The sequence below is a fragment of the Amphiprion ocellaris genome, chromosome 5, assembly GCF_022539595.1.
Source record: "Amphiprion ocellaris isolate individual 3 ecotype Okinawa chromosome 5, ASM2253959v1, whole genome shotgun sequence".
Lineage (NCBI taxonomy): Eukaryota > Metazoa > Chordata > Actinopteri > Pomacentridae > Amphiprion > Amphiprion ocellaris.
Genome location: NC_072770.1, coordinates 12,837,813 through 12,851,893, shown reverse-complemented (window position 1 = coordinate 12,851,893; position 14,081 = coordinate 12,837,813). Strand labels below are relative to the sequence as shown.

The window sequence follows — 14,081 nt, the reverse complement described above, 5'->3', positions numbered from 1 at the left end:
GTTAAAATCTTGACAGAAAAAAAGATTAAAGAAATAAACTACAGTAAAAAAGCAATTAAATCAAAGGAAAAAAACATTTAATATAATAAAACTTTTAAAAAGAAAATTAAACATTAAATACAATTAAATTATATTAGACAAAATATTTAATTAGATAATTAAACAGAAGATACAAAGCATGTAATTACGAAATTAAAACGAAATTTTAAACAAAAATATTAAACATTAAAGATGAAATATTTTAGATAATTAAGCATTTAAAAAATACAATTAAAGAAGAATATTACACATTTAGAAAAATACAAAACATTTAATTAGATTATTAAACCTTTAAAAGTCAAAACATTCATTTAAAAAATTAAATGTTTAGTTAGAAAATTAAATCTTAAAGACAATAAAACTTTAAATAGGAATTAACCAAAATATAATGAAGCAGTAAAAAAGAAAATTAACCATTAAAAGGCGGTAAAACATTTAAAAAGAAAAACCTTAACAAAGATTTAATCGGAAAATTAAACATTGGGAAAGAAAACGAAATTTTTCAAACAAGCCGATAAAACATTTGAAAAAACAACAATTAAACATTAAAAAGGCAAAACATTTCGAAATCAGATCAGACATTAGAACAGAATAAAAGGTGAGAAAAGAGGAAAAACTAAACATTTAAGAAGAATCAAACTAAAGATAAAACCTTTGAAAGGGCACCAATTAAACTTTAGAAGATCAAATTAAACAGAAGAAACAATAAAAGGATCAAAAAGAGCAAAAACAGATAAAGGCCTTAAAGTGTTTTCTAGTCTGAAATGAAAAGATCAAGTTGTTTCTTCAAACATTTCCTCTTTCTATGTTCTTGGTTTGATCGTGGACAGATTTACTAAGAACTCATTTCAGAAAACTGATTTCCAGATAAAGTCTACTAGAGGTTGAAGGGATTGATCAAACTAATGTTACCTTCTGATCTCCACAAACTTTACTGTTCAGTGAAGAGAATCAAAGTTTGTTCAGGATTTCTAAAAAACCCACAGGTGAAAGTCTGAGAAGAACTCAGATGGATGGTCTAAATGTGAAATCAAGACTCATGGTCACAAGTTTTAAGGCTTCTGTTAACCATAAAGTTCAAACTAACAGAGAAGTACTGAGAAACTTCTAAGATTTCAGTCCTCAGACTGTCTGAAGGTTCAAACTAACAGAGAACTACTCAAGAACTTCTAGGTTTTCAGTCCTCAGACTGTGGAAAGGTTCAAACTAACAGAGAACTACTCAGGAACTTAGAAGATATCAGTCCTTGGACTGTCTGAAAGTTCAATCTAACAGAGAACTACTGTGGGACTTAGAAAATTTCAGCCCTCAGACTGTGTGAAAGCTCAGGTCCTGAGGACTCGGGAGGTCTGGAGGCTTGGAAAGTCTTGGAACTGAGGGTTCAACCCTCCAGCACAAAGGCTGAAGTCCAACCTCCTGAGAAAAATGGTCGAGTCGAGACCCGAATTAAAAAAAAAACTCGAAAACAAAAAAAAATAGATGATAAATGCGCAAAAAAAAGAAGAATTAGTATCTGAGCGTATAGCTCAGGGGATAAGAAGACAGACTACCAACTGGAAGGTAGCCGGTTCAAGACCCACCACCGGTATTTTCTTTCTTTGTCTTTGTCAGGATTTTGAGAAAAATTCAAGAAGGGTCTGGTCTTGAACCAGCGACCTGCAGCTCCACAGGCAAATCCTTAACTCACTGAGCTACAGATCAGATGAAAAGAAATAATTTCGTCGTCCCTTTGGCATCGTAGTGCCTGAAGTGACCACATGGGCAGAGCCAAGGCGGAGTCTGGGTGGAGTCAGGGTGGAGAGTAGGCGGGGAGGTGGGTGGCGGCCTCCCCCCTCTACTCCCCCACCTCCCACCACACCTTCCCCCGCCCGACGAGTTCTCCGAGTCTCAATGAGTGCCTCGAGTCTCGACAGGTTTTCCCAAGTTTCTTGAGTTTCCACGAGGTCGGAGGCAGAACAAGTTGTCATGAAGAGGTGTTGAAGTCGGCCGGGTCGAGTGACTTTTTACAGCGACTACAAGGAAGACAACAAGAAGAGCAGGTCTTTAACTACCATCCATAAAATCCATGGAGTCGGCTCCAGAGAAATGAAAGAAGGTCAACTTTTATCAACCTCCATCCAGATGTTCAACTTGCGAGATTTTTAGCACCACAAACCTTTAGTATCACACTTTATTATCCTTTATTCGGACTTTCATGGAATCCACCAGCAGATTTAGTTTTTGTTGAGACACTTTATTCTTGTCGTCGTGGGGCTGCAGTATTTAAAACTGTTCCTTCTATTTGACCTCATGTTTATTAGTTTTAGTGAAGAAAGTTTGAATTGTCAATTAGTCTCTTAAAAACTAAATAATAAATTGGATTAGTCAAGAGGTTTAAATTTCTTACTTTGTCATATTTTAAATATGACAAAAAAGTATAAAAATAAAGCATCTTGAGACAATTTGACCTGTAATTGGCGTTATATAAATAAAATTGAATTAAAATTGTATGTATTTTGTAACGTTGGAGTAATTCAGCCATATATGTTGGAAAACACATTTTCTTTGTCCATTAATCTGTCGTTTTCTCCAGTAATTCATTTCTTGTTTTGGTTTATAAAATGTCAAGCCCAAATATATTCAGTTTACTGTCATAAAAAACAAAAAGATTTACATTCATGATGCAGGTATCAGGCAGTTTTTCACTTTTTATCTTAGTTGAGTCAGAAAGATAGTTGATAATGTGTGAATTGTTGCAGCTTGTGAGCTGTAGAAGGTTTTAATCTTTGGGGCCGAGTGTCAAAAAACATTTAGAAACCAACATCAACAAAGCACTCAACAAAGGGAAATCCAACTTTTGCATGACAATGTCTAATTAAAGGACATTTATTTCCAACGTAAATGTGTCATATTCATCCTCTGGAGCTTTCTCTTCACATCATCTTCGACCTGGACTGGTTTGGTCGGGAGTATGTGCAAAAACTGCACTTTACCATCAATGAATGACGCTGAAGTTTAATCTCTACATAAATGAGACTGAGTCTGGATGTGCTGCTCTGTCATTAACTCCTAAGTTTAGGGAAAGTTCAAACAAAAGAGGACAGTTCAGACAAGACTTGAGAATGAGCTTATTTTGAACAAACATCTCAGACTTTCTGAGCTTCAGCACCTACAGCAAGATATTTTAACAAGCAACTCAAGAGATCCAGAAGTTGGAGAGAGTTAGCTTTCGCTGAGCCAAAGAACATGTGGGACGCTAACCTAGCAAACATTTCAGACTTTCCTCTGTGAATTCTGAGAAATAATTTCCTATTTAATGACAGAGCTACACATCTTAACTCAGTCTCATTAAAACAGACTCTAATTCAGTGTCATCCATCCATATTAAAGTGCAGTTACCCAAAATGTTTGTTGCATGAGCTCCAACAAAACCTGTCCAGGTAGAAGGCCACTTTGACAAACAGGAAGTGGAAGATTCCAAGCAGATTTATAGAAGGGGGAACCGGACTGTACTAAGTGTGGTTGAATATAGAGGTGTGTTCTGTGGGTTTTTGAGGCTGATAATGATTATTAGTGAGACATTTGGAGTAGATACTCATTTGCAGTAAATGAAAGTATTTAAAATCTTGGAGTTAAACTGAGAAGAACACAAACTTTAACAGAAAACTTTGTTGATACGTTTTAGTTTTGCTTAGAGATGTTAAGTTAAAGGAGTTTTATTCGTGACGTATAACCAATCAAATCACTCCAGAAGACAGAGCGACCACAGGTAGATAAAGGTTCAGAGCCAAAGTAGCGCCATTTTTAAATGTATTTATTACCGTAAATCAGTAAAAAATAAAATACTGATAATCAGTAAATCAGTCAGCCCACAATTACTACAATTCTCCAATGTATGTCTCTTTCCTTTGACTTGTTATTTGTACAATATACGATGTATATGATGGCGTTTTTTCATACCAAAGGCTATACTATGATGTTTTCTAAGAAACATACGATGCTACTCTGGTTGTTCTGGCCCTGGGTCGCTGCACTCCTCCTCTGTTGTTTTCTGGATTGTACTCAGCTGCATGCCTTCGTCCACCCGGCCTCCGTTGACTCGTCCCGCCTGCCGTCTCTGGAGCTGAAGCTGGATTGGAACAGACCAAAGTACAGTCCAATCACGATGCCAGCTGCCTCTCAAAAGGCTCCTTCATCTGGCGGAACTTCTTCTGAGGGGAAGCTGAGCTGGCCCGGCAGAACTTTGGAGATGTGTTCCAGTGGTTGGTGGATGTGTGGGGAGATAGAGAGGGACCTTTGAATTATTCAGAAAGGAAAACAGGAAACCCATTGGTAGTTTTAGTTTAGAGTGCTACTGCGGCGTGTTTTTGGGCTTGAAGAGGTGAACAGGAAGAGGTTTGTTTTCGTATTGATTATCTTTTACTTTGTTCCTGGTTGGAATGCCCATCAATGTCAACATGAAGTTCACTTTTAGTTATGTTTATTTATTTTTATTTTACTAAAACACATTTGCTTTTAACCCTCTCACATGTTGTGTTGTTGTAAACTTACTCTTTCAAATAAATACTTGTCTAACCCTCTGGAAACCAGCGTTTGGACTGTTTTGGTGTTGCTCCTCACCTATTTCAGACAGCCGGGACAAAATAATGTTTTGTGGACCAAAGGCAATACTGTGACGTTTTTAGAGCGACATGCTATACTATGATGTTTTTTGGACGACATGCCATACAATAACATTTTTTGGACGACATGCTATACTATGACGTTTTTTGGACGACATGCTAAACTGTGACGTTTTTGGACCAAAAGCTATACTCTGACGTTTTCAGAGCGACACGCTATAATACGACGTTTTTAGAGCGACATGCTATACTATGACGTTTTTTGAGCAACATGCTATACTATGATGTTTTAAGAGCGACATGTTATACTATGACGTTCTTTGGACGACATGCTAAACTATGACGTTTTTTGAGCGACATGCTATACTATGACGTTTTTAGAGCAACATGCTATAGTATGACGTTGTTAGAGCGACAGGCTATGCTATGACGTTTTTAGAGCGACATGCTATAGTATGACGTTGTTAGAGCGACAGGCTATGCTATGACGTTTTTAGAGCGACATGCTATACTGTGACGTTTCAAGAGCGACATGCTATGCGATAACGTTTTTAGAGCGACATGCTACACTATGACGTTTTTAGACCGAAGGCTATACTCTGACGTTTTTTGGACGACATGCTATACTATGACGTTTTTTGGACCAAAGGCTATACAATGACATTTTTAGAGCGACATGCTATACAATGACATTTTTAGAGCGACATGCTATACAATGACATTTTTTGAGCGACATGCTATACACTGACGTTTTTTGAGCGACATGCTATACTATAATGTTTTTAGAGTAACATGCTATACCATAATGTTTTTTGGATGACATACTATGCTATGACATTTTTTGGACCAAAGGATATACTATGTTTTTAGAGTGACATGCTATACCATGATGTTTTTTGGATGACATGCTATACTATGACATTTGTTGGGCGACACTCTATACTATAGACTTTTTAAATTGACATATTACTATGACTTTTTTTTGTTTTTGTTTTTTTTTGTTTTTTTAGCAACATATTAAGAATTTGAACAGTTTTAGGAATTACTATACTTTTGCTTGTGCAATGAAATATTATTCTATGGTATTTTTTAGATGACATATACTCTGATGTTTTCTTGAAAAACATACTATTTTGACAATATACTGCACTATGACATTTTTTGAACCACATATCATACATGACAATTTTAGGCAACATCCTATCATTTTGCACTTTTTGAACCACATAAAAATCAGTTGGGTTTTTTTGCCGACATGCTATACTATGAACTACAGGCCATACTGTGTTATTCTTGAAAAGTATACTATACTTTGACATTTTCTGAACTACATCCTATACTATGGCATTATACACAGAGTGCTTTGGTTACATGTTGATTTATAATCTAGATGTTTTTCTGTTTTGTTTTTTGACGGGATTACCACAGACCTGACCGTGAACACCGTTGACACCCACCTGAGGGAGATGCTGCCTAAGATCTCAAGGCTGCTTGGTCGTGGTCTTTCTGGTCCTGCTCCAGAACGCCTTCAACAACTACGTCTTCTTTTGAAGAGGCCCTCAGATGCTGCAATCTCTGACCTTAAGGAGGAACTGCTACTTTCACTCTGTAACGAGACGGCGGTTATTTTAAAGACCCAGCTCCTGGCGGCTTTGAGTGAAAGTTTAACACCCATCAAAACGGAACTACAGACAGTTAAATCTGAGCTGTCGGTCAGTATTTCAAACATCAAGTCCTAAAGCACGCTGTGGCTGAAACAGAAACTTCACTCTCCACATCACTGACGACATCGTCACACTCCAAAGCAGAGCACCTGTCTGCTGAACTTTTAAAAGTGGACTATAAATGTGAAGAATGTGAGCAGCAGCAGACTGTGAGCAGCGGAACAGATGTGATCAGAAAGAAGTCATTTTCTTTTTTCTTTTCTTTCTGGTTGACTTGATGCTGTCAGATGCAGATGTTGGAGCTGATTCTGATCTTTCAGGATAAAAAAGCTGCTTTTCCTTCACAGACTTTTCAGGAAATTATTCTCTCAGGTTTTCTCTGCTATTCATATTTTTATTATCTGTGATTATTTCATTATTTCTTCATTGTAAAAATAAAGTTTGAGGCATAAAGACTCATTTAGTTATTTTAATCCTGAAATTTTTGATGTAGCAGAACTAAACTTCCATTTTCCTTCTTGTACTTCTGATACTAGAACTAAACGTATCTTCAACATGGATCATCTGCTTTTAATGAATCAGCAGCAACATCACAACAAATGAGACAATTTTCAACAAATTAATGAAACTGATGTCATTTAAAACTATCAGAGTCTGTTTTAGTGTCAAATTAAAGCTGATTACTGACAATTAGAACATTAACGTTACTGTTTTAATCACATTTAAGTTTCCTGAACGTTACATTAATGTCAACCAGCCACAGTTTTATGAACTTAATGAACCACATTACAGGAACACAACACACTTCAGCTGTTTACATGAAACTCAACATATTAGCTTGATGCTACGTTAGCTTTAATCAGGCTACGACTGACCAGCTAGCTCGGTTAGCATCGCTAACATTAAAGCTAATATTTACTATGCTAACTTTCTTCTCTGGTCAACACACACTGAAACAAACTCCACCAACATCTGGAGTGCATGGCACACATTACATCTGACACTAAAGCTGCATATAAAGTGCATTAAAAGCGGCACCGATACGAAAGTAAACATTTACTTACCGAACTATCAGAGTCCTTTCAGTGTCTGCTGGTAGAATCAGCTGAAGGTAGAAAACTGGTTAAAACAAGCCAACGGGCAGGAAAAATGTCTGTGGAAAATGTTCTGCTGCTCCACCGATAAATAAACCAACAGTTATTATATCAGAATTGATCCAAACGAGGAGAGCAGAGTCTCTGCTGCTTCCTCCATAGGACCTGTCAATCATTCCAGACCGGACTGTCAATCAAGTAGTCCCGCCCCCTGGCTTCGCAAAACTTTAACGCTCTATAAAGAAATCAATATTGATTTATTTTAAGATTGGCCACCTGATCTCTCATTTTGACCATGAAAACTCACGAAAAAAAAAATCTATGTACAGTCTATGCACCGTACTCTGTTTGGCTCCACACTTGCTGATGACCACTTCCGGTCTCAGAAAATGAAAAAACGGACCTTTTTTCGTTTCTGTCTCTTACTGATTTTACTTTCTTGTTATTCTAAATATAAAACGAAAATCAAAGCATTTTTAGAAAAAATCGTATATCCCCTTTTCATCATGAAAAGGAAAAACGCCTTGTATTTCAATTTAAATTTTTGTATTTTAAAACGAAAATCAAATAACCACTCGTTTTTTGTTTTTTAATACCCGTTTCAGAACGGAAAATCCAATTACCAGATCCGTACACGGACCGTGGTGGATGTCTGGTGTGTGTGTGGGCTGTGTGTCTGAATGTTTTTGTAAGAAAAAAAAAAAGTGGGACTGAGTGACGAGTGAGAGCTCGTATATGTGCAGGCTACAGCCGAAAACTACAGTTGTAGTTGTCGGCTGAAAAACTACAACTCCCGGCAACAACGTCACTTCCTGTTGATGGGGACGGGAGCCTCTCGGGTATGGACACATAAGAATCATGTGACAGGTCATGGCCACAACGTGATCACGCTTATTTCAACGTAAGAAGTCCTCCAAATACCGGTGGTCTGGTTTGTAAAGAGTTTTGTTGTGTGCGCTTTATTGTGTATTTTTACAAACCCATCACTGCAACGAAAAAGCACCCTGAGATCTGGTGAATGTGTGAAATGTTAGTGTAACTCCCCAGATTTTATATGCAAAAAGAATCATCAAACTATCTTATCTGGTTTAAAATCTACAGCCAATCAAAAATCAATATGCAAAACGTAGCGCCGGCGCTACGCTGGGTTCTAAAGGGTTAACGCACTGGTCTGCCCAGGTACAAAAGAACTCCCTGATTATTGTGCTGTATTCTCTGTTTTATCTAGTTACTTATTTTATGTTGCTGTGAATTGTACCTTGGACCCACTATGACTGGATTATGTAAAGTAAAAAAAACAACAACAACAAAAGAATTAGCGCTGTCTTATGTTGAAGGCTCATCAGGTGAGTTCAAGCACATCCAAGAGACTAAACCTTTGGTAGGAAATATACAGTTTCACTTTCAGGAAAACCTTTAGGCTGTTTCAAGAAAGAGAAACTAATATTGTAAATTTTTATTGCTGCAAACACCACAAAAATACAATCCACCTCATTTTTATTGCTACCAATAAACTTTAATCTGCAATTGAAATGAAAAAAATGCACTTTCAGTATTATAGCGACTGCATACTAGAGTTTTTAACCCCTCATTCACATATATCCCTTTTGGCACAGGAGGAACAGGGAATCTAACAACCAACCCAGTGTTAGTTAATAAGTCACTCTACTACCTGAGCCACAGCCTCTTTCAAGTTTTCTTTTCCATACCAGTGTCAATATGATACCAAATTTTATATTAGCATCAAAGTTTCACTTAACATTTCTGCCAAACGATTGAATTTAAAACAATACAGAAGCAGCTGTATCATACTTTAAGTGGATACATACAGCAAAACTAGTATTTAAAGCAGCAGTACTGAACATACTAAACCCAATAAAAACACAAAAGCACAAAAGAAATGCCAAAAAAAAAAAAATGAAAATAAAACCAAAAGCTGAAAATTAACGGCATGCTGGAAAACAAACCTGAATGCTGAAATTATAAATAAAAGCAGAAAACAAAACCAAATGGTGAAAATGCAAATATTAAAAACACAAATGCTGAAAATACAGGTTATCCCTAAAGTCTGGACACATAGGAAAAGTCATTAACTATAATTTTTTTTTCTTTGCAGATTAAATATGGCTTTGTCAAAAGAAGAAAGAGTTGAACTGGTACTTCTCAGTGGACGTGATGGATGGACATATCGAAAGATAGCAGATGAGCTTCATTTCATTTCTTGAAAATATGTGATTTTGGCTGTGGGTCCACACTTTAGAGACACCCTGTAGAAAGAAAAGCTGAAAACACACCTTTCGTTAAGGGCAGACTAGAACGGACATATTTAAAGGGGACATCGGGAAGTGAAAACAGGCGGGACAGCTTTTTGTTGTCACCCACAGTAACTGAAATCGACCATTTAATGACGTTTTTTCTTAAAATTAGGCTCACATACACTACCAGTCAAAAGTTTGGACACACCTTCTCGTTTTATAGTTTTTCTTTATTTTCTGAACTATTTACATTGTAGATTCTTTCTGAAGGCATCACAACTATGAATGAACACATATGGAATTATGTAGTAAACAAAAAAGTGTGAAATAAGTCAAAACGTTTTATATTTTAGATTCTTCAAAGTAGCCACCCTTTGCTTTGATTACTCCTTAGCAAACCCTTGGCATTCTCTCGATGAGCTTCATGAGGTAGTCTTCTGAAATGGTTTTCACTTCACGGGTGTATTCTGTCAGGGTCAATTTATGGAATTTCTTGCCTTCTGAATGCGGTTGGGACCATCAGTTGTGTTGTGCAGAAGTCAGGGTACAACTGTTATTTGACAACTGTTAGAATCCATATTATGGCAAGAACCAATCAGTTGAGTAAAGAGAAACAACAGTCCATCATTACTTTAAGAACTGAAGGTGTAAATAGTAATGAAAATAAAGAAAAAAACATTAAATGAGAAGATGTGTCTCCAAACTTTTGACTGGTAGTGTATAAGTTAGTTTAGACACTTTGATCACACATTTCAAATATTCTCTTTAGTTGCAGCACACTAGGCAGTGAAAAGGAACAAATCTTCTTCTGTAATATATAATACAGCATCCACCAACCAGCAGTCCACTCTAGTGGGCTACATCTCTGGCAGCCCATCTGTCAAAATGACTATCTCTACCACACACGAGAAATCTGACCATCTGACTGCACATTCACCGCCACAACACATATTCTGAGGTTTCCACACTCGTGAACAGCCAGCAACCTCCAGTAAATTCTTCCTCCGGCTCGGCTCATTGGGATGACATGCAATGACAGCAAAATTGGATTTTTTTTCTCTAGAAAGCCATTAAACAATTTGATCTCTGAGCAGGAAGAGACCCGTAGCCACACACTTGTGCTTAACATGCCACAGAAAACTCCTAACCTCCCCACATGTGGAGTTCAGAGAGTGCAATGTTAGACTGAGCTGTAGATTAACTCAAATCTTGTTGAAATCGGGCGCTATATAGTCTATTAGTCCAATCCTGTTGCTGCAGTATCGCTGCTTCCTGGTACACGTGATCTGTAAACTGTGGTTAATGCAGCTAAAGCACAACTCGTCATGAATTTGGCCTTTGATGAAGTTCTACATTACGCTGTCAACCCCACTATAATTACTCATAGTTTATGGATTTATTTTGATTCCTGTCAGGTTCGAAGAATTTGGTTTCTGTAGTCTATTGGAAGGCAAACAGGGTGATTGTGTAATCAATCATCAGCACAGAGCATCAGTGTGTCCCCCTCTGGTTTCACAGCGCTGTTGCGTGTCTTGTTTGGTCTAATTGTCTCTGTCAGCAGGTTCCCAACCTTTGACTCATAAATTCATCACTCAGGCTTCGGTTTCAGGTCTGAGAGCGGTGGCACGCAACCAAAAGTCTGAGGAGAGAGTGAACCCGAACACATTCACACCTACCCTGTTGTCGTCCCTCCCTTTCTCCTGCCGCCTCGGGCTGTTCCTGTCTTCTCGTGCTCGCTGGCATGTCAGACAGTAGAAGTACAATGCAGATCTCTTAATCATTCAGGTGGCTTAGTCCCCTTAGGGACGACACGCCGGCTGTTTATCACTCAGATTGTGACTAAAGGTGTTTGGTATGTCTCATCTGAAGGAAAAACCCAAGTGAGATAACAACAACAACAACAATAACAAAGACACTGAAGCACAGCAGCTGTAGAAAACATGCACACCGGTATGACTAAATGCAACCATTCACAGAGGAGGTGGTAAGTTTAAAAAATAATAATGATAGGGGGGCAAAAATTGGTTTGGAAATAGTCTAATAAATTACTTTTACTTACACAAATTGCTACAGATAGCGACAGCATCATTTATGTTTTAAACAGTTAGTTAATTTAAACACTAGACACTTGTGCTCCAAACAAGAAAGATGCGTACTCAATGAAGGACCTAGGATCCCTGACCCGTCACTATACACACCAGTGAGCAGTGATTCCTGAAACATCTCTGGGGGTCATCAGGTGGCGTTTCGCCTGTTTAGTCCCACAACACCTCCAGGAGGCTAGGCGGTGAACTCTGGCATCCCAGATTCAACTCATCTAGTTCCAGTTCACACTGCTCCACCACAACCCAATCAGCACTGCCACGTTCAACTGACTCAGGCCCGTTTAGGAGACGTTCCAGGTAGTGACCAGTGCTGATGCTACCAGTTAGCTGGTGCAAGATGCTGAATACCTAGTGCCAACTGCTAAAAAGTGACAAAGAAACTATACATATAGACTCTCCAAACCTGCTAATGCTAATTCTAAATGCTAATACTAGCTGCAAGACGACTACACAGTCCAAAGCAAACTTACCACTGACAACGAAACCATACAAGTCAGCTCACCAAACTTGCTAGTAGTAGATTAGTTCTACTATCTGAGCCACAGCCACCTTCAATTTTTCTTTTCCATACCAGCATCAATATGATATCAAATTTTATATTAGCAGAAATACGTTATTTGATCCCTTGTGGCCAATTGATTGAACTTGAAATGATGCCTATACATATGCAGCTGTATGAGAAGCACGCCTAGTTAAATACACCAAAACAAGCATAAAAAGCTGCATTAAATAAGTCAGAAAAATACAACTAAACACCGATGATAAAACCAAATAACACAAAAGCACAACAGACATGTCAAAAATGCAAAGAACTACTGAAAATTTATGGTTTAAATATTCAAAAATAAAAGCCTCCAACATGATGTTAGCAATACTTTATAAGCACAAAGTCTCTGTGTTCAGGTTTCACAGACTTGCATTTTAAATTAGATGATAACAATGTAATTAAGTGACAACAAGTTATGCACTAGAGAAGTTTGGTTCTTCACTGAATTTTCAAACACAACTCTGTCTAATTAAATGGCAATAAGGGCTTTTTAAAGGACTGGGAGGGCTAATGGTGAACACAGACTACTCATCTACACCTGCACTGCAGTGCCATCTTCTGACTGTAAACTACCTACCTGGGCTTTTCTGATTTTCACAGGACCCTGAACATCACATTTCCTTCAGTACAGGCCATATGAGGAGCGTTATTTTGAACCAGCTGCAGATTAAGACTATGGCAGTCCAAATAAGTGACAACAAAGCCGTGAAAAACTTTTTCAGTATTTGGGAGAGACAGAGGCCTTCGCCTCAAAGGTCTTATTTTTAATAAGCTGGATTTTCAATGCTCAGCTCAACTACATAAGTATTTAAAGGAAAGCTATGGTTTAACACTGTCTCCATCCTCATGCATCTGTTCCTACATGCTGCATCTTAATGCAGTCCCTCTTTCAGTATTTCTTTCCTTGTCCGATCTCAAATTAATCTATTTCTATACTGAGACAAACCAGCACCAATACAGCAATTACTATTCACTCACTTCTTCCCCAAATTCACAGGATAAAGACTCGACAGTCATTGATGTTTTTGCACAACCTAAATGTACATGCTACCAAGAATGCATAACTGTACTTTAAAAAATAAATATTAGTTGTTTAGGGATTACCCTGGAACAAAACCAAAAATGCCTTTTGATATCTTGTATCAATGAAAAATAATCAGGTTAAGAAAGACTACCTTTAATTGGAACATCAAATAATTAGTGATAAGAGTGTTTGTTTGTAGCGGTTTTCACAAAGAGAAACACTTATTTTTGCAAGCACAGAAAAAAACTGCAGGTTGCACGAGAAGTGTCCTATAGGCCTCTCTGTGCTGCCGTTATGAATGTTACGTCTAAAGTCTTCTGTCAAGCTATGATGTTTAAGATGCAAATATCCAGATCTTATGGGAAGGCAACTAAGAAGGCACCTAAATAATTAATAAACAATAACATTTGTTCATTTATTGGAACAGAACTTGAATGCTCTTGCTTCAGGTCTCCATCAGCAACAAACCAAAGGAGTCACATGATCAAGGCAAGTTTTAAATTCAAAAGTTAGCAAAACTTATTGTAAGAGACAACAAATGTAATGTGAGCAGTAAAATTACAAACTGTCTGACAAACTCTACACTTCATCTTTCACCTACTATAGATTTACTGACATTATGGGTGCACGTGATCTTCTGTTCAATAGTGCTTGTTGCCCTATTAGATGTTCACATTCATTCCCAGAGCTCAGTAATGGTGAGTACAATGTCACTATAACTGATTTAAAAAATGACAAAAGGAGCTTAAAAC

At 37.5% G+C, this 14,081-nt stretch overlaps 1 long non-coding RNA gene across 1 annotated transcript; it reads right to left on the bottom strand.

Annotated features, from left to right (window-relative positions):
• Positions 1–3,816: 3,816 nt before the first annotated feature.
• Positions 3,817–6,236, bottom strand: LOC129348909 (uncharacterized). Its single transcript, XR_008601657.1, has 2 exons — positions 6,098–6,236; positions 3,817–4,312 (listed from the first exon to the last, which is right to left on the bottom strand). It is a non-coding gene; the product is annotated as an uncharacterized LOC129348909 (long non-coding RNA).
• Positions 6,237–14,081: the final 7,845 nt, after the last annotated feature.